This window comes from Oryctolagus cuniculus, chromosome 9, assembly GCF_964237555.1.
Source record: "Oryctolagus cuniculus chromosome 9, mOryCun1.1, whole genome shotgun sequence".
NCBI classification, from domain to species: Eukaryota; Metazoa; Chordata; class Mammalia; order Lagomorpha; family Leporidae; genus Oryctolagus; species Oryctolagus cuniculus.
Window position 1 is genome coordinate 4303864 of NC_091440.1, and position 24832 is coordinate 4328695.

The 24832-nt window shown below is 43.6% G+C and overlaps 1 long non-coding RNA gene across 6 annotated transcripts in view; it reads left to right on the forward strand.

Moving 5' to 3' along the window:
* The first annotated feature begins 14 nt into the window (after positions 1–14).
* LIG4 (DNA ligase 4) overlaps positions 15–24832 on the forward strand; it is a 176995-nt gene continuing 152177 nt past the window's right edge. For 3 of the 6 annotated variants that reach the window (XR_011378706.1, XR_011378707.1, XR_011378708.1), the window contains exon 1: positions 15–3026. This is a non-coding gene — a long non-coding RNA (DNA ligase 4). Of the gene's footprint in view, positions 3110–3863; positions 4003–7244; positions 10800–24832 lie in introns of those variants that run through there. The other 3 variants (XR_011378703.1, XR_011378705.1, XR_011378704.1) reach the window with 3 other exon arrangements.

Genomic DNA, 24832 nt, shown 5'->3' on the forward strand with positions numbered 1-24832 from the left:
CCCCGCGACGGTGGCCCGGACGGGCAGGCGCGCGGCGCGGCGCGGCGGAGGGCGCTCGAGCGGCCGCTGCTGTCCCGCCTCGCCGTCCGCGCAGGGCTGTGCGCGGCCTCGCCGGGCGCTGTCTTCTGTGTCAGGGTGACCAGAGCTGGACGGAGCCCCGGGACGTTGGCGCGGCCTCGCCCCGCGCTGCACCTGTGTCAGGGTGACCAGAGCCGCAGGGATGACCAGAGCCAGAGGGAGCCCCGGGACTGTCAGGGGTGTCCAGAGCGGAGGGAGCCCCGGGACTGTCAGGGGTGTCCAGAGCGGAGGGAGCCCCGGGACTGTCAGGGGTGACCAGAGCCGCAGGGGTGACCAGAGCCGGAGGGAGCCCCGGGACTGTCAGGGGTGTCCAGAGCGGAGGGAGCCCCGGGACTGTCAGGGGTGTCCAGAGCGGAGGGAGCCCCGGGACTGTCAGGGGTGACCAGAGCCGCAGGGGTGACCAGAGCCGGAGGGAGCCCCGGGACTGTCAGGGTGACCAGAGCCGCAGGGATGACCAGAGCCGGAGGGAGCCCCGGGACCTTGGCGCGGCCTCCCCGGGCGCTGTCCCTGTGTCAGGGTGACCAGAGCCGGACGGAGCCCCAGGACTGTCGGGGGTGACTGGAGCCGCAGGGAGCCCCGGGATTGTCGGGGGTGACCGAGCCGCAGGGAGCCCCGGGACTGTCAGGGGTGACCGGAGCCGCAGAGAGCCCCGGGACTGTCGGGGGTGACTGGAGCCGCAGGGAGCCCCGGGACTGTCGGGGGTGACCGAGCCGCAGGGGTGACCGGAGCCGCAGGGAGCCCCGGGAACTTGGCGCGGCCTCCCCGGGCGCTGTACCTGTGTCAGGGTGACCAGAGCCGGACGGAGCCCCGGGACTGTCAGGGTGACCAAGCCGCAGGGAGCCCCGGGACTGTCGGGGGTGACTGGAGCCGCAGGGAGCCCCGGGACTGTCAGGGGTGACTGGAGCCGCAGGGAGCCCCGGGACTGTCGGGGGTGACCGGAGCCGCAGGGAGCCCCGGGACTGTCGGGGTGACCGGAGCCGGAGGGAGCCCCGGGACTGTCAGGGGTGACCGGAGCCGCAGGGAGCCCCGGGACTGTCGGGGGTGACCGAGCCGCAGGGAGCCCCGGGACTGTCGGGGGTGACCGGAGCCGCAGGGAGCCCCGGGACTGTCGGGGGTGACCGGAGCCGCAGGGAGCCCCGGGACTGTCGGGGGTGACCGGAGCCGGAGGGAGCCCCGGGACTGTCGGGGGTGACCGGAGCCGCAGGGAGCCCCGGGACTGTCGGGGGTGACCGGAGCCGCAGGGAGCCCCAGGACTGTCAGGGGTGACTGGAGCCGCAGGGAGCCCCGGGACTGTCGGGGGTGACCGAGCCACAGGGAGCCCCGGGACTGTCGGGGGTGACCGGAGCCGCAGGGAGCCCCAGGACCTTGGCGCGGCCTTGCAGGTGCGCCCAGGGGTCCCTGAGCGTCCGCGTCAGGCCCGCCGGGCGCTCGCGGGTATCCACCAGGAGTGTATAGTTGGGCCTGGGGCGGACCAGGGACGCCGGCCCGTCTCAGAGCGCTCTGCCTTCCCGCCCTCTGCTTTGCTAGCCAGGCTGGGCGCCTGTCGGCACAGCTCTTCAGAAACAGAGGACATTAGGCACTTTCCCCCGCTCCGCTTCGTTTTTAAGCATATTTGTCTTGCTACAGCTGAGAGCCGGGATCGTGGCTCCGTGTCCGGCTGTTGGGTGTCTAATAAACCCCGGAACTAGGGACCTCCTCCAGCAGCGGCCGGGGGCGCTTAGCGCTTTTGCTTTGCACCACGCAGCCGGAATTGCTCGATACAGTGGAGCCTGGACTCAGCCTGCGTTTTGCCTGGTTTCGTCATTGGGGTTCCTCTCCTATCGCGGATACAAAGCTTAGTAGATGTTGAATGGGGTGCAAACACAGACAGGTCCCGTCTCTCGAGGTGGGCCAGTGAGGGCGCCTAGAACCTGCTGGCGCTTCTCCGGAGTGCACTGATCATTGAGCGGAATAGCAATTATGGGAATAATTTGCAAATCATACCAGGTGACTATTATAAGTGATTCAGAGAAAATGACGTTGAATGATTCTCAGTCACCCAGAAGATAACTGATAAAGCCATTGAGTGTTGTTGGGCGACAGGGGCCTTAGGTCCGAGCTCCATTAGACTCTCACTGTACCACAGCGACCTCACAGGCGTCGGTGCGGGGGTTTCTAGGGTAGACACCTGTAATAAAATGAACAGCTCCAAACTGCTTTGTCAGAATCTACCGCAGCGAATTTCACTTTCATTCTGAAGCAAGAATATATTATACTAAAAGGCGGTTCTCATACAAATTATTTCCTCCGTGCTTTATATGCTATTTCTCAAGCTTCCAGACAAGACCACGGCAGAGCTTCCGTGGATATCAATAGCCACCGGGGCCTGGGACTGGGTTTGTTTTCACCTCGCCATCCCGAGTGTCTACCACAACTACTCTTACCGTACGAGACACGCACTACAGGCGTACCCAACAACTGAGTCGTTGAACAGTCATGCAATCTTGATTCCTGTGTTGTGTGTTACGGTGAACTGTGTGTTATTTCCCTAATAAGAGGACAGACCGCAGTTGCCAACATGAAAAGCACACAGCCCTACCTCATTTGCAAAAGCCTAATGAAGCTACACTTTTTGCAAGCACCCAGCGCAAAGGTCCAAGGACAGCACGAACTCGGGGAGGCTGACGCTCGCTCAGGCCTCACACAGTCCCAGCTTTCAAACGCCCCACGACATCCACCGACGTGCGGTTCCACCGCTTGCACGATGCACCTGCTCGCCGAGGTTAACCCGGGCTGGTTGCACCTCCAGCCACAGCCGAACGCCACCGCGCCTGCGCACGCCGCCCCCTGACGTCACGGCCGGCGAGCGCTCGGCTCGCGAGTGCGCCTGCGCGGCGACCAGCTGGCGGAACCGGCTTCGCGGAGCCCCGGCTTCCGGCATGGCGGCCGCGCCCCCGGCCTGACGTCAGGTGCGAGTCTGTGGGGAGAGTCTGTGGGGGCCGCGGTGCGGGGTGGGTCCGGGGGCTGCGAGCACAGCGAGCCGCGGCGCCCGGTGAGCAGGCGGAGGCCGGACGCAGGGGGCGGGGGCCTGAGGGGCCGTCTCCTCCCTGGGTCGTCTTTCTCGATCCTGCTGTGCCTCCCGGCTTTCCCGGGGCGGAGGGCCGGGTCCGCGCCCGGGGGAGGCCCTCAGCGGAGGCCGCCCTCCAGGCCCGCGTGTCCCCTCTGAGGCCCGCTGTGCGGGAGACCGTGCGGTTCCGCCGGGGCCGTGTGCTGCGGACTCGGAGGGCGCTGCCGGGTCTCTCTGGGGTCCGCGTGTCCCCTCTGAGGCCCGCTGTGCGGAGTCCGTGCGGTTCCGCCGGGGCCGTGTGCTGCGGGGACCGGAGCGCGCTGCCGGGTCTCTCGGGTCCGCGTTCCCGCCTCTGAGGCCCGCTGTGCGGAGTCCGTGCGGTTCCGCCGGGGCCGTGTGCTGCGGGGACGGAGCGGGCGCTGCCGGGTCTCTGTGGGGTCCGCGTGTCCCCTCTGAGGCCCGCTGTGCGGAGTCCGTGCGGTTCCGCCGGGGCCGTGTGCTGCGGGGACCGGAGCGCGCTGCCGGGTCTCTCTCGGGTCCGCGTTCCCCCTCTGAGGCCCGCTGTGCGGAGGCCGTGCGGTTCCGCCGGGGCCGTGTGCTGCGGGCTCGGAGGGCGCTGCCGGGTCTCCCCGGGCTCCCCGAAGGCGCCGGGCCCTGGGCTGCTGTCAGCCCCGCCTTGACCTGTGTTCGGTACTCAGTGTCGCCGGGGAGGTAGCACTTAACCGTCTTCTGCGGTCTCGGCGTGACAAGCACCGCAGACCCACCGTTGGAGTGACGTCTTCTCCACCCGCCCCGGATGCGTTGTAGTTTGCTAATCTGCGGATCGACAGGCATCGCGAGTAGGGGACTAAACGCATTAAACACTTACTAAATGCCAGGTACTGTGCTAAGCACCTTAGCCGAATTATCCTGCGTTCTACGTAGTTTTCAGCCCCGTTTTACGCTTCAGGAAACTCAATTTTACAGCAGTTGAATAATTGCCCTTACGTCACACAGGTGTTAATGTTAGAGTCCACATTTGAACTCAGATTTAGTCTCTCTCTTAACCGCAAACCCCCTGGTTTGTCTTACTGCAGATAGCATTTGATAAACCTTCAAAATCCAAAGAGTTAGGCTACAGAACAGGTAAAGAGCAATGGAGACCCTTAGACTTTCTATGCACATGTAGGGAGCAGAAGTATACTCATTTTGTAATAATTTTGCAACCCTTATTGTATAACCATTTTAGGATGCATGTGTATCCACACCTAAATTTCATCATTTTTATGAAATAATTTGAATCTGCCTGGGATTTGCTGAAGGAAGCTTTGAGGTATCTATATCGGCTCTACAGATAGAAACTAGATGCTAGTATTTGAACATTCAAAGCGGAATTTCTGAATGCTTCACTTTGCATACATATCTTGATTGTACACACAGCACTGTGTGCCACATTGATGTAAAGTTACTGTAAATACAACGTGCTGAACCGTAGTGTAGTCTGTTGAGAGCATGTTTTGGGAGGCAACACAGTGAGCACACTCAACCAGCTGGTGCAGTCAGTTATGCAAACCAGGTGCAGTCAGAGGAAGCAGTTACTGCAATCAAAGAACTCTCAGGGAAGTGGCCTCTTAGGGGTTGATGTCTTGAACTCATCCACTCAGTAGATAGTGGATTTCCTTGGTCAGAAAATGAGAAATGCAGCTTTTTTCTCAGTAGGCCACCAAATGTTTTGTGAGCCATTGCTGGTGCAGTCAGAGTTGCAGAGTATTTTTTAATCAAATTGAATCTCACCAGCTAAGTTGGGTTGTGTGTGTTTAGCCATCCCTTAGCCTTCCCTAGTATGCTTTTTCAAGAATCAACTCTAGGTGTTCAATAATTCACTCAGCAAACAAACCTACTCTATATCCACCGATACTGATAGAATCCTTTTCTGTTAATTACTTATTATATTTGTGAGGCAAAGGGAGGGAAGGAGGGAGAGAGGAAAAATGTCCCCATCTTCTGGTTCACTCCCCAAATGTTTACAACAGCCGGGGTTGGGCCAGGCTGATGCCAGGAACTCCAGGAGTCAGTAACTCACTGCAGGTGGCAGGTACCCAAGTCGTGGAGCCATTGTCCGCTCTCTCCTAAGGTGCACATTAGCTGGAAAATGGAATGGGAAACTGAGTTGGAGCTTGAACCCAGGCACTCTGATATGGGATGCAGGTGTCCCAAGCATCCTCTTAACTGCTGTGCCACACGCCCATCCTTCTGGCAAGACTTCTAGCATAGTTTCTGTAGAGACAGGAGTTTAGGTAGTTACATAATTAGCAGTTTGACTAGATATTAGATCATATAGCCCATGTTGATTATGTGTATTTCTCTGTTGATTGGGTTGGAAAATTAGGGTGTGAGAAATCTCATGGTTTCTGCACTGTAATAGGTCTCCCCAATCCCTGTGATACCTCACTGATACCCTACTGCCTGGTCTACATAATGATGTGGCACAAGATAAAACATGGTTTATATTTCTGGGGTATACAATTTACTTGGATGTCTTTTTGTGGGGGGATAGTTAATTTATTTTAATGTTACATATTTTATTTATTTTCAAAGGTTGATTTATTTATTTGAAAGTCAGAGTTACAGAGAGAGGTAGAGATCTTCCAACTGCTGGTTCACTCCCCAGATGGCTGCTACAGCCAGTGTTGGGCCAAGCAAGATCCAGGAGCTTCTTCAGGTCTCCTTTGTGGGTGGCAGGGGACCAAGTACTTGGGCCACTTTCCACTGCTTTTTCCAGCCCATAAATAGGAAGCTGGATCTGAAGTGGAGCAGCTGGGATAGGAACCAGTGCCCACATGGGATGTTGGCATCACAGGCAGTGGCCTTACCTGCTATGCCACAATGCCAGCCCCAGTGTTACATGTGTTAAACTGTATTAAATAAATCTGCTATAATTCCAGTAGGATTTGGATGAATGTGTAAAACTTTAAGTAAATTTCACACCATGGTAACAACTTTAGGAAGTATTCTCAATGTTACCCCATCAAGGTATTCATTATTTCTTTGCCGATTTTAGAAGATACTTCAATAAAAAGCTGTGTTTCAAGTCATTGTACTTATATTATGTTTGTCAGAGACCACTTAATATTTTATTATAATTAGTTCCCATTATATCTCTTTTTCTTAATCGAATATATGCTCTTTGAGAGTAGAAACATAGTGTATTTGCCTGTAGCACAGAGATTGACTCTTAAGTAATTACTGGCTACTTGGAGAATGACTGGCATGGATATGCTAACAAAAAGAAGTATGCTAATGAGTTAATATTTATAGGACTGTGAGTACCCTGATAAAGTACATAGGGAAAGTGAGGATGCTTATTGAGTTGGTTTTGAGTACTAGAGTGATGTAGAACAGCTACCAGTGAAGACCTGAGAGTAAAAATAGAGGTAGGCTTTGATCTTTGTTTGACTGTAAGAAGAGGGCCCTATGAATGATTGGAATCTCAAACATCCTAGGAAATCACATCTTAATCTAGTGAGCTTGTGACTTTTTAAAAACATGATTTCAGAAGTTTGTTTCTGGTGCTAGGTGATAATTGACATAAAGAAGAGACATACAAAGAAGGGCCTTACAAATGAAATTAATTCTACCTGTCCCTGTTAACGATATTATTTTGCATTATGTGCTAACTAATTAAGCGATAAAATAATTCAGTGAATATTGAAATTTAAGGAGAAACATAAAGTGATTTTTTTCATTTTATAGGAAATGGGGATGATTATCCTTTAGATCAGGGGTGGGGAACCTTTTTTTCTGCCAAGGGCCATTTGAATATTTATAAATCATTCATGGGCCATACAAAATTATTAACTTAAAAATTACCTACTATGGATTTAATGAACTTTGAATCCCACCTGTGGTTGCCTCCGCAGGCCTTATACAGTCTGTGGACTGGATGTTGCCCATCCCTACTTTGGTTATAAATACCAACTTATATTGAAAATCAATAGTTACTAAAAGTAGAGTGTGAAAAGGTACATCATCGATATATTTTCATTTAGCAAGCATTAATAAATATTGTCTAATTGTCATAAGATCTTTATATTAGTTGAAGTTTGCCTTTTCTTAAATTATTCTCTTTTTGCCTTGTTAGTTAAACCAAAGGATTCACCATCACTTCAATGGCTGCCTCACAGACTGCACAAACTGTTGCATCTCATGTTCCTTTTGCAGATCTGTGTTCAACTTTAGAACGAATACAGAGAAGTAAAGGACGTGCAGACAAAATCAGACATTTTAGTGAATTTTTGGACTCTTGGAGGAAATTTCATGATGCCCTTCATAAGAACCAAAAAGATGTCACAGACTCATTTTATCCAGCAATGAGACTTATTCTTCCTCAGCTAGAGAGAGAGAGAATGGCCTATGGAATAAAGGAAACTATGCTTGCTAAGCTTTATATTGAATTACTTAATTTACCTAGAGAGGGAAAAGATGCCCTTAAGCTTTTAAATTACAGAACACCTGCTGCGACACATGGAGATGCAGGTGACTTTGCAATGACTGCCTACTTTGTGTTGAAGCCAAGATGTTTGCAGAAAGGAAGCCTAACCATACAGCAAGTAAACGACCTTCTAGACTCGGTTGCCAGCAATAACTCTGCCAAAAGAAAAGACCTAACCAAAAAGAGTCTTCTTCAGCTCATAACACAGAGTTCAGCGCTTGAACAGAAGTGGCTCATACGGATGATCGTAAAGGACTTAAAGCTTGGTGTTAGTCAGCAAACTATATTTTCTGCCTTTCATGCTGATGCTGTTGAGCTGCATAATGTCACCACCGATCTGGAAAAGGTCTGTAGGCAACTACATAATCCTTCCGTGGGACTCAGTGATATCTCTATCACTTTATTTTCTGCCTTTAAACCGATGTTAGCTGCTGTGGCAGATATTGAGCGCATTGAAAAGGATATGAAGCACCAGAGCTTCTACATTGAAACCAAGCTGGATGGTGAGCGTATGCAGATGCACAAGGACGGGGATGTCTATCAGTACTTCTCCCGGAACGGATATAACTACACTGACCAGTTTGGTGCTGCTCCACATGAAGGTTCTCTCACCCCATTCATTCACAGTGCATTCAAAACAGAGTCACAGAGCTGTATCCTCGATGGGGAGATGATGGCCTACAGCCCAGATACACAGACTTTTATGCAAAAGGGGAATAAGTTTGACATTAAACGAATGGTAGAAGATTCTGATCTGCAAACATGTTACTGTGTTTTTGATGTATTGATGGTTAATAATAAAAAACTTGGACGTGAGACCCTGAGAAACAGATATGAGATTCTTAGTAGTGTTTTTACACCAGTGCCAGGTAGAATAGAAATCGTGCAGAAAACACTAGCTCATACCAAGAATGAAGTAATTGATGCGTTGAACGAAGCCATAGATAAGAGAGAAGAAGGAATCATGATAAAACATCCTCTGTCTATTTACAAGCCAGACAAAAGGGGTGAAGGGTGGTTGAAAATTAAGCCAGAGTATGTCAGTGGACTAATGGATGAACTGGACATCTTAATTGTTGGGGGCTATTGGGGTAAAGGTCTACGGGGTGGAATGATGTCTCACTTTTTGTGTGCTGTGGCAGAGAGGCCACCTCCTGGTGAAAAGCCATCTGTATTTCATACTCTCTGTCGTGTTGGCTCAGGATACACCATGAAAGAACTATATGATCTGGGTTTGAAATTGGCCAAACACTGGAAGCCATTTCATAGAAAAGCTCCTCCAGGTAGTATTTTATGTGGAACGGAGAAGCCGGAAGTATACATTGAACCTCGCAATTCTGTCATTGTCCAAGTTAAGGCAGCAGAGATTGTCCCCAGTACTATGTACAAAACTGGCTGCACCTTGCGTTTTCCACGAATCGAGAAGATAAGAGATGACAAAGAATGGCATGAATGCATGACTCTGGATGACTTAGAACAACTCAGAGGGAGAGCGTCTGGGAAGCTCGCATCCAAACACCTCTGTGTAGGCGCTGATGATGAACCCCGAGAAAAAAAGCGTAAAGCTGCCCCCAAGATGAAGAAAGTTATTGGAATTATTGAACATTTAAAAGCACCGAACCTTTCTAACATAAACAAGGTTTCTAATATATTTGAAGATGTAGAGTTTTGTGTCATGAGTGGAACAGACAGCCATCCAAAGCCTGACCTAGAGAACAGAATCGCAGAACTTGGTGGTTATATCGTACAGAATCCAGGCCCGGACACGTACTGTGTAATTGCAGGGTCTGAGAACATCAGAGTGAAAAATATTATTTCTTCAGATAAGCACGATGTTGTCAAGCCTGCGTGGCTTCTGGAGTGTTTTAAGACCAAAAGCTGCGTGCCTTGGCAGCCACGCTTTATGATCCACATGTGCCCATCAACAAAAAAACATTTTGCCCTTGAATATGATTGTTATGGGGATAGTTATTTTGTTGACACAGATTTGAACCAGCTGAAGGAAGTATTTTCAGGAATTAAAAATTCTGATGAGCAGACTCCCGAAGAAATGGCTTCTGTGATTGCTGATTTAGAATTTCGTTATTCCTGGGACCAGTCTCCTCTCAGTATGTTTCGACACCACACTGTCTATTTGGACTTGTATGCTGTGATTAATGACTTGAGCACCAAAATTGAGGGAACAGGATTAGCTACTAAGGCCTTGCAGCTTCGATTTCATGGAGCAAAATTAGTTTCTTGTTTAGCTGAGGGAGTGTCTCATGTAATCATTGGGGACGATCATAGCCGTGTTCCGGATTTTAAAGCTTTTAGAAGAACTCTTAAGAGAAAGTTTAAGATCCTGCAAGAAGATTGGGTAACTGATTCAATAGACAAGTCTGAATTACAAGAAGAAAATCAGTATTTGATTTAATGCTGTCCATAATAATGAGGAAAGCTCTGTGATCTGGTGAATCCATTACATCATTAAAGTTTTTAAGTGTAAATTTTAAAAGGAAAAAAGTATTATTAGATGTAAGAAAGTAATTTTACCTTTTAAGATTGAAGAAACTGACTCAAAATGAAGAAGCAACTCGGTAGTGTAATATTTGATTATTATAAAGATGAAATAATTTAACAGTTTAAGAAGTATTTGCATAATAGTTATAGAAATATAGAATTTTGAGGCATTAAAAATAACCTTCCAACATGGTTTTATGAATTCAAATTAAAAATTAAATGATAGTCATTAGCTAATAAAAGCATCGTAAGAAAAAAGGAATATTGTTATAATTAGACCTTTAACATTTTTTTTATTGTCAATGATTTTAACTAAATTAGGGAAAATTTTTAAGTCAATACTTAAAATTGAAAAAAATGCAATTTTAGAAGCAGACCAGATTTTAATTTTTTTCGAAATAAAAACATTTTTAAGAAAGCATTTTTTCTGTGAATTTGTACTTGAATATAAATAGTATTAAGATGACTATAATTATGTTATTTAAAGTGAATGTATATAATATTATTTCTGAGTTTTATATATCAAATGTTGGAATACAGCCTATATATTTTGAAAAAATACGTTCATGACAGTATTGGAATGTATGGAATTTGATGCATAGGATACTGTGGAAATGATTTGAAAGTAACAAAATTTTATTCAAATAGTGGAATAAATGTATGTGATTTTGTTGGTCTTAAATAAAATATTTAATATATTATTAACATTTTCTATATTATTTCAAAGTGGTTCATAATCATGATTTCAGTTATGTACATTTTTGTTACTCGTACAATTTTTTAATGGTTTGAATAAGGTTTCCTTTTAAGGTCCTTTGTGTTTCATCTCACTAAATGAGCTTCATTGAAAAATGTTTTTATATTTTTATGACTGTTTAGAAAAACTACAAAGTTCAATTAGGTGTAGAGGGGAAAAATGTCTTAACTTTCCTCCCAAGGTAATAACATTTATTATTTCGGGTTATCAGTGGTAAAGAAGGCGTAAACAAATAGTGTAACAAATAAGCATAAAGCAAACTATAAAGCTTTATTCAACTTTTCACACTTAATGAATTGTGAAGTATTTACAGATTGCTAAAATATATGTCATTTTTAATTGATTACAATATCTTGTGGAATACTATGATGTATCTTGTTAGTCCATCATTGTTTAAGGTTATCTGGCCATGCCACCTCCCAGGTTTTTAAAATTTTCTAATTAAGCACCTACTAGTCCTGTTAGTTTCTCAGGACTTCCTAAAGGTAGAAGTGCTGATTCAAAGTTAGGTATTTTAAAAAAATTTAAAAAGATCTGGGGCCAGCACTGTGATGTAGTAGGCTAAGACTCCACCTGTGATGCGTGCATCCCATATGGGCACTGGTTCGTGTCCCAGCTTCTCATCTAGCTGTCTGCTTGTGGCCTGGGAAAGCAGTGGAATATGGCCCAAGTGCTCTGCACTCATGTGGGAGACCCGGAAGAAGCTCCTGGCTCCAGATCTACCAACCTTGGGCTGATGTGGCCATTTGGGGAGTGAGTCAGCGGATGGCAGACCTTTCTGTCTCTCCCTTTCTGTAACTCTGCCTTAAAGAGGGAGATGCAGAGGCAGAGAAAGAAGTCTTCACCTGCTGGTTCTCTCTCCAAATGGCTGCAACGGCCAGGCCGAAGTTGGGAGCTTTAACCAAGTCTCCCATACGGGTGCAATGGCCCTAGTACTTGACCATCTCTGCTTTCCCAGGCCAGCAGAGAGCTGGATTAGAAGTGGATCAGCCGGGACTCAAACTGGCAGCCATATAGGATGACGACACCACAGGCCTTGGCTTAACACTGTACACCACAGTGCTGGCCTGGAGTTGGGTGTTTTCAATAACTTGATAAACATTGATAAATCTTGGTTTCCCTTGATTCCTCTTATCTTCCTCATTGCTAAGTGTTGAAGAGTCCATTTGTACAGTGCTGGTCCTATTCTGTTTAGTCACTTTCGATATTTCTCATCTTATTTCATGGTTTTTTTTTCCTTTATATAAAGAGAAAAGATTTCATGTATTTCATATATATTATTTTAAGCCCGCAGTGGTACTTCCCTCCCTCCTTCCTTCCTTTATTTTTTAAATTTTTATAATAGCATACTTTCAATTTATTTTATTGTCACAAGCTTAATCCTCAACTAAATAAAGAATTCAACAAGAAGAAAGTAGAAAGACAACTGTTCTGAAGTAGAGACAAGAGCTATAAAAAATAATATTAAGATGTCAGTTTCACTCAATTACATTGTATTCTTTTATTCTCTGTGTTAGCTGCCACAAATCAAAGGAAACACAGTATTTGTCTTTTTGGATCTGACATTTCAGTAAACATGGTCTCCAGTTGAATCCATTTAGTTGCAAAAGACAATTTCATTATTTTTATGTGACTATTACTACATAGTGTATATCTATCACATTTTCTTTACCCAGTTATCAGTTGATGGACATCTGGGATGATTCCATATGTTAGCTACTGTGAATTGAGCTGTTACAACCTTGGGGGTTCAGATAACTCTCATACATTGATATTTCCCTTGGGTAAATTTCCAGGAGTAGGGTTGCTGGGTAGATAGATCTATTTTCAGATTTTTGAGGAACCTCCATACTGTCTTCCATAAACATTGTACTAGTTTACATAATACCAATAGTGTATTTAGGTACCTTTTTCTCCACAGCCTCACCAGTATTTATTTTTTCATGTTTCAATGATAGGCATCCTAATGGGTGAAGTGAAACCTCATTATGGTTTTGATTTGCATTTCCCTGATGGCAAGTGATCCTGAGCATCTTTTCATGTGTGTTTTGGCCATTCGAATTTCATCCTTTGAACAATTCCTATTCATTTCCTTATCCTATTTCTTGATTACTTTATTGTTGTTGATTTTCTTGAGCTCCTTATATATTTTAGATAGTAAACTGTATCATATGAATAGTTTGCAAATATTTTCTCCCATTATGAGTTGCTTTTTTTTAACTGAGAAACATTTTATTTAAGGTGTACAAACTTAATGCAATTCATAAATACAACTTTAAGACATAGTGATTCTTCCTACCCTACCTGCCCTTCCACTCCTACCCACTCCAACCTTTCTTACTCCTCCTTCACCTATTCCCATTCTTATTTTTGGCTGAGATCTATTTTCAATTAACTATACACACATACGATTAACTCTATACTAAGGACTGTTTTCAACAAATAGTATGAAAAAAAAGTAAACACTGTTCCTAAATAGTCAAGGGCTATTTAAAATCATCACTTCTCAAGTGTCAATTTCACTTCTGTAGATTATATATTAGGTACTCTATTAGTTATCACAGATAAGAGAATTTAGGGTCTTTGTCCTTTTGAGAGTAGCTTATTTTGCTAGTTTAATGCTTTCCACTTGCACCCATTTTGTTGAAAATGACAGGATTTCATTTTTTTTAAACTGCTGTGTAGTAGTTCATGCTATACATATCCCAATTTCTTTATCTGGACTTAAGTTGACAGACATTTGGGTTGAGTCCATATTTTAGCTATTGTGAATTAAGTTGCAATAAACATGGAGGGGTATTGATAACTTTTTGATATGCTGGTTTCATTTCATTTTGGGTAAATTCACAGGAGTGAGATGGCTGGATCGTATGGTAGGTCTATATTCAGATTTCTGAGGTATCTCATGCTGTCTTCCACAGTGGCTGGACCAGGTTACATTCCCACCAACAGTAGATTAGAGTACATTGCCCCGCACATCCTCACCAGCATTTGTTTGTTGATGTGTGTTTGAAAGCCATTCTAATGGGAGTGAGCTGAAACCTCATTGGTTTTTTTTTTATTATTATTATTTGACAGAGTTAGAGAGAGACAGAGAGAAAGGTGGTCTTCCATTGGATCACCCCCTAAAAGGCTGCAATGGCTGGAACTACGCCGATCTGATGCCAGGAGCCAGGTGCTTCCTCCTGGTCTCCCATGTGGGTGCAGGGGCCCAAGCACCTGGGCCATCGTCCTCCTGGGCCACAGCAGAGAGCTGGACTGGAGGAGGAGCAACCGGGACTAGAACCCGGCACCCATATGGGATGCCAGCGCCACAGGTGGAGGATTAACCAAGTGAGCCACAGTGCCGGCCCCCTCTTTGTGATTTTGATTTGCATTTCTGTGATGGCTAGTGATCCTGAGCATTTTCTCATGTGTCATCCATTTGGATTTCTTCTTTTGAAAAACTGTCTGTTAGTTGGGTTGTCTGTTTTGTTGTTTTTGAGTTACTTGAGCTCTTTCTACATTTTGGATATTAATCCTTTAGCAGTTCCATAGTTTGCAAATAATTTTTCCCATTCTGTTGGTTGCTTCTTCACTTTGCTGAGGGTTTCTTTTGCAGTGCAGAAGCTTCTCAATTTGCTGTAATTCCATTTGTGAATCGATTGGCTATGATTGCCTGTGCTTCTAGGGTTTTAAACAAGATCTCAGCCTATGTCAATGTCTCACTGGGTTTCCCCAATGTTTTCTAATAATTTGAAAATGCTGGGTCATAGATTTAGGTCTTTGATACATTTTGAGTAGATATTCCTGTAAGGTGTAAGATAGGGGTCTTGCTTTATACTTCTGCATGTAGAGATCCAGTTTTTCCAGCACTGTTTTTTGAAGAGAATGTCCTTGCTCCAGGGATTGATTTTAGCTCCTTTGTCAAAGGCAAGCTAGTTGTAGATGCATGGGTAGATTTCTGGCATTTCTATTCTGTTCTTTTAGTCTATCCATCTGTTTTTCCTTTGCCAGTAGTAGGCTGTTTTGATTATAACTGCCCTTCAAATCTGGTATTGTGATACCTCCAGCTTTGTTTTTGTAGTATAAGATTGCTTTACTTATTTGGGGTCTCCTGTGATTCCATATGAATTTCAGTATCATTTTTTCCAGATCTGAGAAAAATGGCCTTGGAATTTTGATTGGAATCACATTACATATGTTAGTTGCTTTTGTTAGTATGGACGTTTTGATGATATTGCTTCTTCCAATCCATGAACATGGAAGATTTTTCCATTTTTGTGTGTGTGTCTTCTATTTCTTTCTTTAATGTTTTATAATTCTCATTGTAGAGATCTTTGATATCCTTGGCTAAATTTATAACAAAGTATTTTTTTTTAACTATTGTGAATGGGATTTATCTTAGAAATTCTTTCTCAGCAGTGGCATTGTCTGTGTATACAAAGGCTATTGATTTTTGTGTACTGATATTATATGCTGCCACTTTACCAAAAGTCTTTTATGAGTTCTAATAGTCTCTTATTTTGGATCCTCTATATATAGAATCATGTCATGTGCAAATACAGATAGTTTGACTTCCTTCTTCCCAACTTGCATTCCTTTGATTTCTTTTTCTTGCTTAATGGCTCTGGGCAACCTTCCAGGGCTATGTTTAACAGCAAGATGTGAGTAGGCATCCTTATCTGGCTCTTGATCTCAATGGGGATGCTTCTACCTTCTCCCCATTCAATAGTACGCTGGCTGTGTGTTTGTCATAAATTGCCTTGATTGTCTTGAGGAATGTTCCTTCTATACAAAATTTGCTTTGTTTTCATTATGAAAGGATGTTGTATTTTATCAAATTCTTTCTCTTCATGTATTGATATAATCATATTTTTTCTTCATTTTGCTAATGTGATGTGTCACATTTATTGATTTGTGAATGTTGAACTATCCCTGCATACCAGGGATAAATCCTATTTGTTCAATTTGAATAATCTTTTTGATGTATTGTTGGATTCTGTTAGCTAGTATTTTGTTGAGGACTGTTGCATCTGTGTTCATTAGGGAAATTGGTCTGTAGTTCTCTCTCTGTTGTATCTTTCAGGTTTAGGGATTAAGGTGATGCTAGTATCATAGAAGGAGTTTGGGAGGATTCCTTCCTTTTAATTGTTTTGGATAGCTTGAGAAGAATTGAAATTAGTTCTTTAAATGTCTAGTAGAATTCAGTAAAGCCATCAGATCTTGGGCTTTTCTTTTTTGGGAGCATCTGTATTACTGATTCAATTTCCGTCTTGGTTATTGGTCTGTTTAGGTTTTCTATATCTTCATGGCTCAATTTAGGTAGGTTGTACATGTCTGGAATCTATCCATTTCTTGTAGGTTTCCCAGTTTGTTGGCATGTAGCTCTTTGTAATAATTTCTGATTATTCTTTTTATTTTTGTGGTATCTGTTGTAACCTTTATTTTTCATATCTAATTTTATTGATTTGGGTCTTATACCTCTTTTTTTTAGTTATTTGGGCCAATGGTATGCCAATTTTGTTTATTTTTTCAAAAATACAGCTCTTCATTTGTTGATCTTTGTATTTTTTTAAATTTTGTTTATTCTCTAATTTTAATTCTTTTCTCCCACTAATTTTGGGTTTAGTTTGCTGTTTTTCTAGGACCTTGAGATGCATCGATAGCTCATTTATTTGGTACCTTTCCAATTTCTTGATGTAGACACCTATTGCTATAAACTTTCCTCTTAACACTGCTTTTTGCCATATCCCATAAGTTTTGATATGTTATATTGTCATCTTCACTCATTTCCAGAATTTTTTTGATTTCTATTAATTTCCTCTATGACCCACTGTTCATTCAGGAGCATACTGCTTAGTATCTGTGTATTTCCCTATGTTCTAGAGATTCCTGATTGTTGATTTCCAGCTTCATTCCATTATGGTCAGAGAAGATGCATGGTTTGATTTTTTTTTTTTTTTCAATTTGCTGATACTGTTTTATGGCTTAACATGTGGTTTATACTAGAGAAAGTTCCTTTCATTGATGAGAATAATGTGTATGATGTAACTGTAGGGTGAAAAGTCCTGTGGATAACTGCTAGGTTCATTTATTGTAAAGTGTTGATTAACTCTGGTGTTTCCTTGCTTTACTATTCAATCTTTTCTGTCAGGTTGATCTGTCCATTGCTGAAAGTGGGGCATTGAAATCTGTGTCTCCCTTTAGAAACACGATGTCTCTTTTAAATAGCCAGGTGCCCTGTAATTAGGTGCATATGCATTTATTATAGTCATATCTTCCTGTTGAATTGATCCCTTAATCATTACATAGGACCCTTTGTCTCTTTTAATGGTTTTTGTGTTAAAGTCTATTTTGTTAGATATTAGGGTGGCTACACCTGCTTTTTTTTGGCTTCTGTTAGCATAGAATAACTTTTCCCATCCTTCATTTCAGTCTGCATTCATCTTATTGGTGAGATGTGTTTCTTCTAGGCAACAAATAGATGCGTCCTGTTTTTTAATTCATTGAGCCAGTATGAATATTTTAACTGGAGAGCCAAAGCCATTTACATTCAAGGTAACTATCGATAAATAATGACTTTGCCCTGCCATTTTCTCATAAACATTCTTATTGTTTACTTTGGATTTCAGTTGTACTTTTTGGGAGACTTTTTGCCTTCACTTTCTTTCATAGTGTTGACCATGTTTCTGTGATCCTGTGTATAGTACATCCTTAAGCATCCTTTGTAAGGCTGGGCGAATGTTGACAAATTCAATTTCTGTTTATTGTGGAAGGTCTTTATTTCACCTTCGTTCATAAATGAGAGCTTTGCTGGGTATAGTATTCTGGGTTGACAGTTTTTTCTCCTAAGACAGAAAATATATCTCGCCATTCTCTTCCAGCCTGTGTGGTTTCTGATGAGAAGTCAGCTGTGAGTCTAATTGGAGATTCTCTGAAAGTAATCCGGCATTTCTCTTCTGTACCTTTTAGAATCTTCTACTATTCAGAGTTTGACTGTAATATATTACGGTGAAGATCTTTTCTGTTCATGTCTGTTAGGAGCTCTATGTACTTCCTGTGCTTGGATGTCCCTTTCTCCAAATTAGGGAAGTTTTCTGTAATTATTTCACGACAGAGCCTTCTAATCCATTCTGTCTTTCCACACCTTCAGGTACTCTTAAGACCTGTATGTTGGGTCATTTGATGGTATCCCATAAATCTTCAACACTGTTTTTTAGTTTTATAATTTCTTTTTTTGTGTGTGTGTGGTCCAACTGTAGAATTTCCAGATTTGTCTTCTAACTCAGATATTCTTTCTTTTGCTTCACCAAGTCTGTTGCTAAAGCTCTCCAGTGCATTTTTATATGATCTATTGATTTCTTCATTTCTAATACTTCATTTTGATTTCTTTTATAATCTCAACTTCATGGAAATAATTTTATTTCATGTCATCTGTGAATTTCTTTAATTTGTATATTTGCTTCTGATTACTTCTAAGTAATCCTATGATCAATTTATTGAATTCTGTTTCTGAAATTTCATCAATCTCTTCATATTCTAGTTTTCTTTTTTTGTTTTTTGTTTTTGACAGGCAGAGTGGACAGTGAGAGAGAGAGAGAGAGAGAGAAAGGTCTTCCTTTGCTGTTGGTTCACCCTTCAATGGCTGCTGTGGCCAGCACATCGCGCTGATCTGAAGCCAGGAGCCAGGTGCTTCTCCTGGTCTCCCATCGGGTGCAGGACCCAAGCACTTGGACCATCCTCCACTGCCTTCTGGGGCCACAGCAGAGAGCTGGACTGGAAGAGGGGCAACCGGGACAGAATCTGGTGCCCTCACCGGGACTAGAACCTGGTGTGCCAGTGCCACAAGGTGGAGGATTAGCCTATTGAGCCATGGTGCCAGCCCATATTCTAGTTTTGAAATGTGGTGTTCCTTTGGGGCGTCATGTTTTCTTTCTTATTCTTATTGAATTTCTGTGTTTATTTTTAGGCATTTGTGGAGATACTTGTTGGTTTTTCAGTATTTTTTCCCCCTGTGATGGCTTTTTCTTTGGACTATGCTTCTGTGGCTTAGTTGACTTTCTGCTCTTTCAGTGAATACCCTGAGCCATGTCCTTGGTCTGGCCAGGGGGCTCTAGTTCAGTACTCCAGGGTGACAGGAGTGCCCAAGTTGATACCCAAGTTGGGCATGTTAAATCTCCTCTTTCTTTTTTTTTTTCTTTTTTAATCAGAGTCGTGGTTTTGATCACTCTGTTGGCGTAGTCTCATGCTCACCTCTTCTACAATGCGCCCATTGTCAGGGTGCTAGCCCCAGGGGGTGCAATATTCATCTGTGCTGCCACAAGAACCACACAAAGGGTCCTTGCAGTCCTCAGAGTGAGCATGCATCCTGCAGCTAAGACCCTCACCAGGCAATCAGGGAGACCTGAGTGTCGGAGCCTCCCACAGTGACTGTCCAGAGACCTAGCCACACCCTGTGCCCTCCCACACCGCCATGGCGTTCTCACAGTCCCAGCACACAGGATTCCCACAGTCACAAGTGCGCAGCCCCCTGTCCGTTCTCCCAGCTGGCCCCAGGTGTCTCCTCTCATCTGATTGCTGAGCACATGGACGCAAGCTGGGGCATGTTACACAGGTCTAAATGGTGCCCACTCCCTCTCAGCTGGCTACAGGATGCTGGTGCTGGCTGTTCTGGGAGAGGAAAACGGCCTCTCCATTATTTTCCCCGTAGTTTGGTAGGTACACTGTCTGCCACAGGGCTCCAAGCAGGACTCAGGCCAGGCTCTTCCCGCATCTTTACCATCAGTGGTTTGGGCTATTGCAGTCAGGTCTTGCCTTACTCTCCAAGGCTGGTACTGAGACTCTTGGCTGTGGGGTCCTGAGTTGTGCATGTCCACACCCTCCATGTAGACTTACAGTGCCCGTCTAATTTGTGTGGTTTCCTCTGCTGTTTTTTCCCTAATTCTTCCCTGAAATTATACTCTCTCCACTTTTTTTTTTTCCAAGTACACATTTATTACATATTAAATTATTATATATGGTGGTATTTCTTTTTTTTTCTTTTTTTAACTTTTATTTAGTAAATATAATTTCCCAAGTACAGTTTATGGATTACAATGACTTTCCCCACCATAACTTCCCTCCCATCTGCAACCCTCCCATCTCCTGCTCCCTCTCCCATTCCATTCTCATCAAGATTCATTTTCAATTATCTTTTTATACAGAAGATCAATTTAGTATATATCAAGTACATATTTCCATAGTTTGCACCCACACAGAAACACAAAGTGTAAAGTATGTTTGAGTACTAGTTATAGCATTAATTCACATTGTACAACACATTAAGGACAGAGATCCCACATGAGGAGTAAGTGCACAGTGACTCCTGTTGTTGACTTTACAAATTGACACTCCTGTTTATGGCATCAGTAATCTCCCTATGCACCAGTCATGAGTTGCCAAGGCTATGGAAGCCTTTTGAGTTTGCCGACTCCGATCTTATTTAGGCAAGGTCATAGTCAAACTGGAAGTTCTCTCCTCCCTTCAGAGAAAGGTACCTCCTTCTTTGAGGGCCCATTCTTTCTACTGGGATCTCACTCACAGAGACCTTTCATTTAGGTTTTTTTTTTTTTCCAGAGTGTCTTGGCTTTCCATGCCTAAAATACTCTCATGGGCTCTTCAGCCAGATCCAAATGCCTTAAGGGCTGATTCTGAGGCCAGAGTGCCGTTAGGACATCTGCCCTTCTATGAGTCTGCTGTGTATCCTGCTTCCCACGTTGGATTGTTCTGTCCTTTTTTATTCTATCAGTTAGTATTAGCAGACACTAGTCTTGTTTATGTGATCCCTTTGACTCTTAGACCTATCAGTATGATCAATTGTGAACTGAAATTGATCACTTTGACTAGTGAGATGGCATTGGTACATGCCATCTTTTTTTTTTTCTCTCCACTTTTTTTAAACTATCTTCCCCTAGACTAGATCAGTTTGTGCCTTCCCTCTTCCACCATTTGAAATCTCTCCAGTTGCTTCTATGTTGAGGGTTTCCTTTGCTGTGCACCAACTTCTTAGCTTGATGTAATGCCATTTGTCTCTTTTTGATTTTATTGGTTGAGCTACTTGGGTCTTATCCAAGAAATCTTTGCCTATGCCAGTGTCTTGCAGTATTCCCCTCCATGTTTTCCTCGAGTAACTTGATGTTTTCAGGTCTTAGGTTTGGATCCATGGTCTGCTGTGAGTGGATTTTTGTATAGGGTGTGAGGTAGGAGTCTTGCTTCATAGTTTGCATGAAAAGATCCAGTTTTCCTCATACCATTTTTGAAGAGACTGTCCTCTCTCCAGAAGAGATTTTGGCTTGTTCTTTCAAAAACTAGTTGGTTGTGGGACTGGTGCTGTGGCACAGTGGGTTAACGCCCTGGCCTGAAGCACTGGCATCCCATATGGGCACCTATTTCGAGACTCAGCTGCTCCACTTCCAATCCAGCTCTCTGCTATGGCCTGGGAAGGCAGTACAAGATGGCCCAAGTCCTTGGGCTCCTGTACCCACATGGGAGACCTGGAAGAAGCTCCTGGCTCCTGGCTCCGGATCGGCGCAGCTCTGGCTGTTGCGGCCAATTGGGGAGTGAACCATCGGATGTAAGACCTCTCTCTCTCTCTCTCTCTCTCTCTCTCTCTCTGCCTTTCCTCTCCCTGTGTAACTCTGACTTGCAAATAAATAAAATGACTTTAAATAAAACTAGTTGGTTGTAGATGTGTGGATTAATTTCTGGGGTTTCTGTTCTGTTCCTTTGGTCCATGTGTCTACTTTATTTCAGGACCAGGATGTTTTGATTATAACTGCCCTACAATATGTCTTGAATGTGGTATTATAACTTCAGTGTTGTTTTTATGGTTTAAGATTGCTTAGCTATTTGTGACTTTTAAAAAACATTAATTATTTTATTTATTTGAAAGCCAGAGAGATATTCCATTCTTCGGGGCACTTCTTGAATACCTACAACAGTCAGCGCTGGACCAATCTGAAGTCAAGAACCAAGAACACAGTCCAGGTCTTCCACATGGATGGTAGGGACGCAAGTAACTAGAGCCATCACCTGCTGCCTTCCAGGGTGCATAGCAGCAGGAAACTGGAATTAAGAGTGGGGCTGGGACTCAGGCACAGGCACTCAGATGTGGGATGTGGGCCTCCCAGGTTGAGACTTAACCACCGTGCTACATGTCTATTTTCCCTACCCCATAGCGTTAAGTATACTGGTAACTCAGATTCCTTTTAGCTGCAATTTCACTGCTGAGCTACTGTTCAGGTATCTGTCTGCATTGCAGCTCCACGTGAAATCAAATGGGCCCCTCAATCTTAATATGTATGTAGTTATTCTTCATAAAAGTTAAAACATGCTGTAAAGAATAGTAAAACCTGTGTTTCCCCATCTCCCAGTTTCAAAAACTATCAATCATCAATTTTTCATAATTATGTACCTTTTATTTGAAGTAATCTTATAACACATGATCTCATCTTCAGAAATTTATTATAGAACTGTTGATTTCTCAGATTTGCGTTCTCTCCCTGTAATGCCTTCCTCATTAAATAGTACATCTGTCTACCTCACTACACGACCTAAAAACTATGGAGTCATCTATCTGTTCTCATACCTTCAATAAATAGCAAGTATTGTTAGGTAGAATTTCAAAGGCATTCAGAGTATGGGCCCTCAGTGGTTTCAGACATAACCATCGTTTCTACCATCCTTCCTGGATTGTTCTGAGAGCTTCTCCACTGGTCGTTCTCTTTCTACTCTTACTCTTTTCCTGTTCTCCAAACCAAAAACAGTTTTTTAAAGATTTATTTTATTTAATTGAAAGGCAGAGTTACAGAGAGAAAGAAACAGAGATATTTCATCCACTGGCACACTCCCCAAATGTCTGCAACAGCCAAGGTTCCACCAGTCCTAAACCAGGAGCCAGGACCTTCTTCCAGGTCTCCTACATGGGTGCAGGGGTCCAAGCACTTGGGCCTTCTTTTGGTGCTCTGCAGGTGCATTAGCCGGGAGCTGGATGGAAAGTGGTACAGCTGGGACTCAAGCCAGTCCCTTTATGGGATGCTGGTGTAGCAGGGAGCTGCTTTACCCACCACACAACATCAGCTCCCACAACAAAATTCTTACATTTACAGATTTAAATTAGGTATTACTCCCCTGGTTAAAACCACTGAATTATCATCACTAAGAAGTCCAAAATCTTCTAATTTTTTTTTTTTTGCCTGTAAACTTTTATTCAGGTATACAAACCTCATGCATTTCATACATACAAGTTTAGGAAAACAGTAATTCGTCCCATCGTACCATCCGTCCTGCCCATACTCCAATACTTCCTCCTCTCTCTCTGATCCCCATCCTTATTTTTCACAAAGATCTGTTTTCAGTTAATTTATACTCATAAGATTAACCTTACACTAAGGAACGAGTTCAATAAATAGTATAAAAAATAAAAACTCTTCCCCAGCAGTCAAGACAAGGGCTGTTCAAAATCACTGCATCTCAAAGTGTCAATTTCACTTGTATAGATTATATATTACCTTTTGGGTACTCTGTTAGATACCACAGATAAGGAAGAACATAGGGTATTTGTCTTTTTAGGACTCGTTTATTTCTCCAAGTATAATGGTTCCCAGTTGGATTCATTTTTTTGCAAATGACAGGATTTCATTATTTTTACAGCTGTGTAGTCTTCTATAGTGTACATTTCCATAATTTCTATCCATTCTTCAGTTAGTGGAAATTTGAGTTGATTCAGTATCTTAGATATTGTGAATTGAGCTGCAATAAACATGGGGTGTACGGATAACTCTTTCATATGCTGATTTCTTTTCTTTTGTAAAAATTTTTTTAATTATTTGAAACACAAAGTTACAGGAAGGCAGTGGGGTGGGGGGGAGGAAGGGAGGCAGGGAGGGAGGTCTTCTGTCCGCTTGTTCACTCCCCAGATGGCCAAAATGGCTGGAGCTATGCTAATCCAAAGCCAGGATCCAGGAGCTTCTTCCAGGTCTCCCATGTGGGTCCTCCAACTGCTTTTCCAGGCCACAGAAGAAAGCTGGATCAGAAGTGGGGCAGCTGGCACATGAACTGGAGCCTATATGGGATGTCTCTGCATTGCAGACCCCAGATTTAACTTGCTGTGCCGCAGCACTGGCCCCGGATTTAATTTCGTTTGGGTAAACTCCCAGGAGTGTGATGGCTGGGTCATATGGTAAGTCTATCTTCAGACTTCTGAGGTATCTCTGTACTGTCTTCTACAAGGCTGGACCAGGTCACATTCTGACCAACAGTGCATTAGGGTACCTTTTCCTTCGCATCGTTGCCATCATTTTTGTTGATGTCTAATAAAGCTGTTCTGCTGGGAGTGAGATGGAACCTCATTGTGGTTTTGATTTGCGTTTCTGTGATGGCTAGAGATCCTGAGCATTTTCTCACGTGTCATCCATTTGGATTTCTTCTTTTGAAAAATACCTTTTTAAGTCCTTTGCCCATTTCTTAACTGGGTTGTTTGTTGTTTTTGAGTTTCGTTAACTCTGTATATTCTGGATATTAATCCTTACACGGTTGCATAGTTTGCAAATAATTTATCCCATCCCATCAGTTGCCTCTTTGCTGATTGTTTCTTTTGCAATGCAGAAGCTTCTCAATTTGATGTAATCCCATTTGTGGATTGATTGGCTTTGCTTGCCTGTGCCTCTGAGGTCTTACCCAAGAAGACTTTGCCCATGTCAATGTCTAGCAGGTTTCCCCACTGTTTCCCAGTAATTTGATGGTATTGTGTCATAGATTTAGCTCTTTGATCCATTTTGAGTGGATTTTTATATAAGGTGTAAGGTAGGGGCCTTGCTTCACACCTCTGCATAGAGATCTGCTGTTCCCAGCTCCGATTGTTGAAGAGACTGTCCCCACCCTAGGGATTGATTTAGCTCCTTTGTCAAAGATAAGTTGGTTGCAGATGCTTGGGTAGATTTCTGGAGTTTCTATTCTCTTC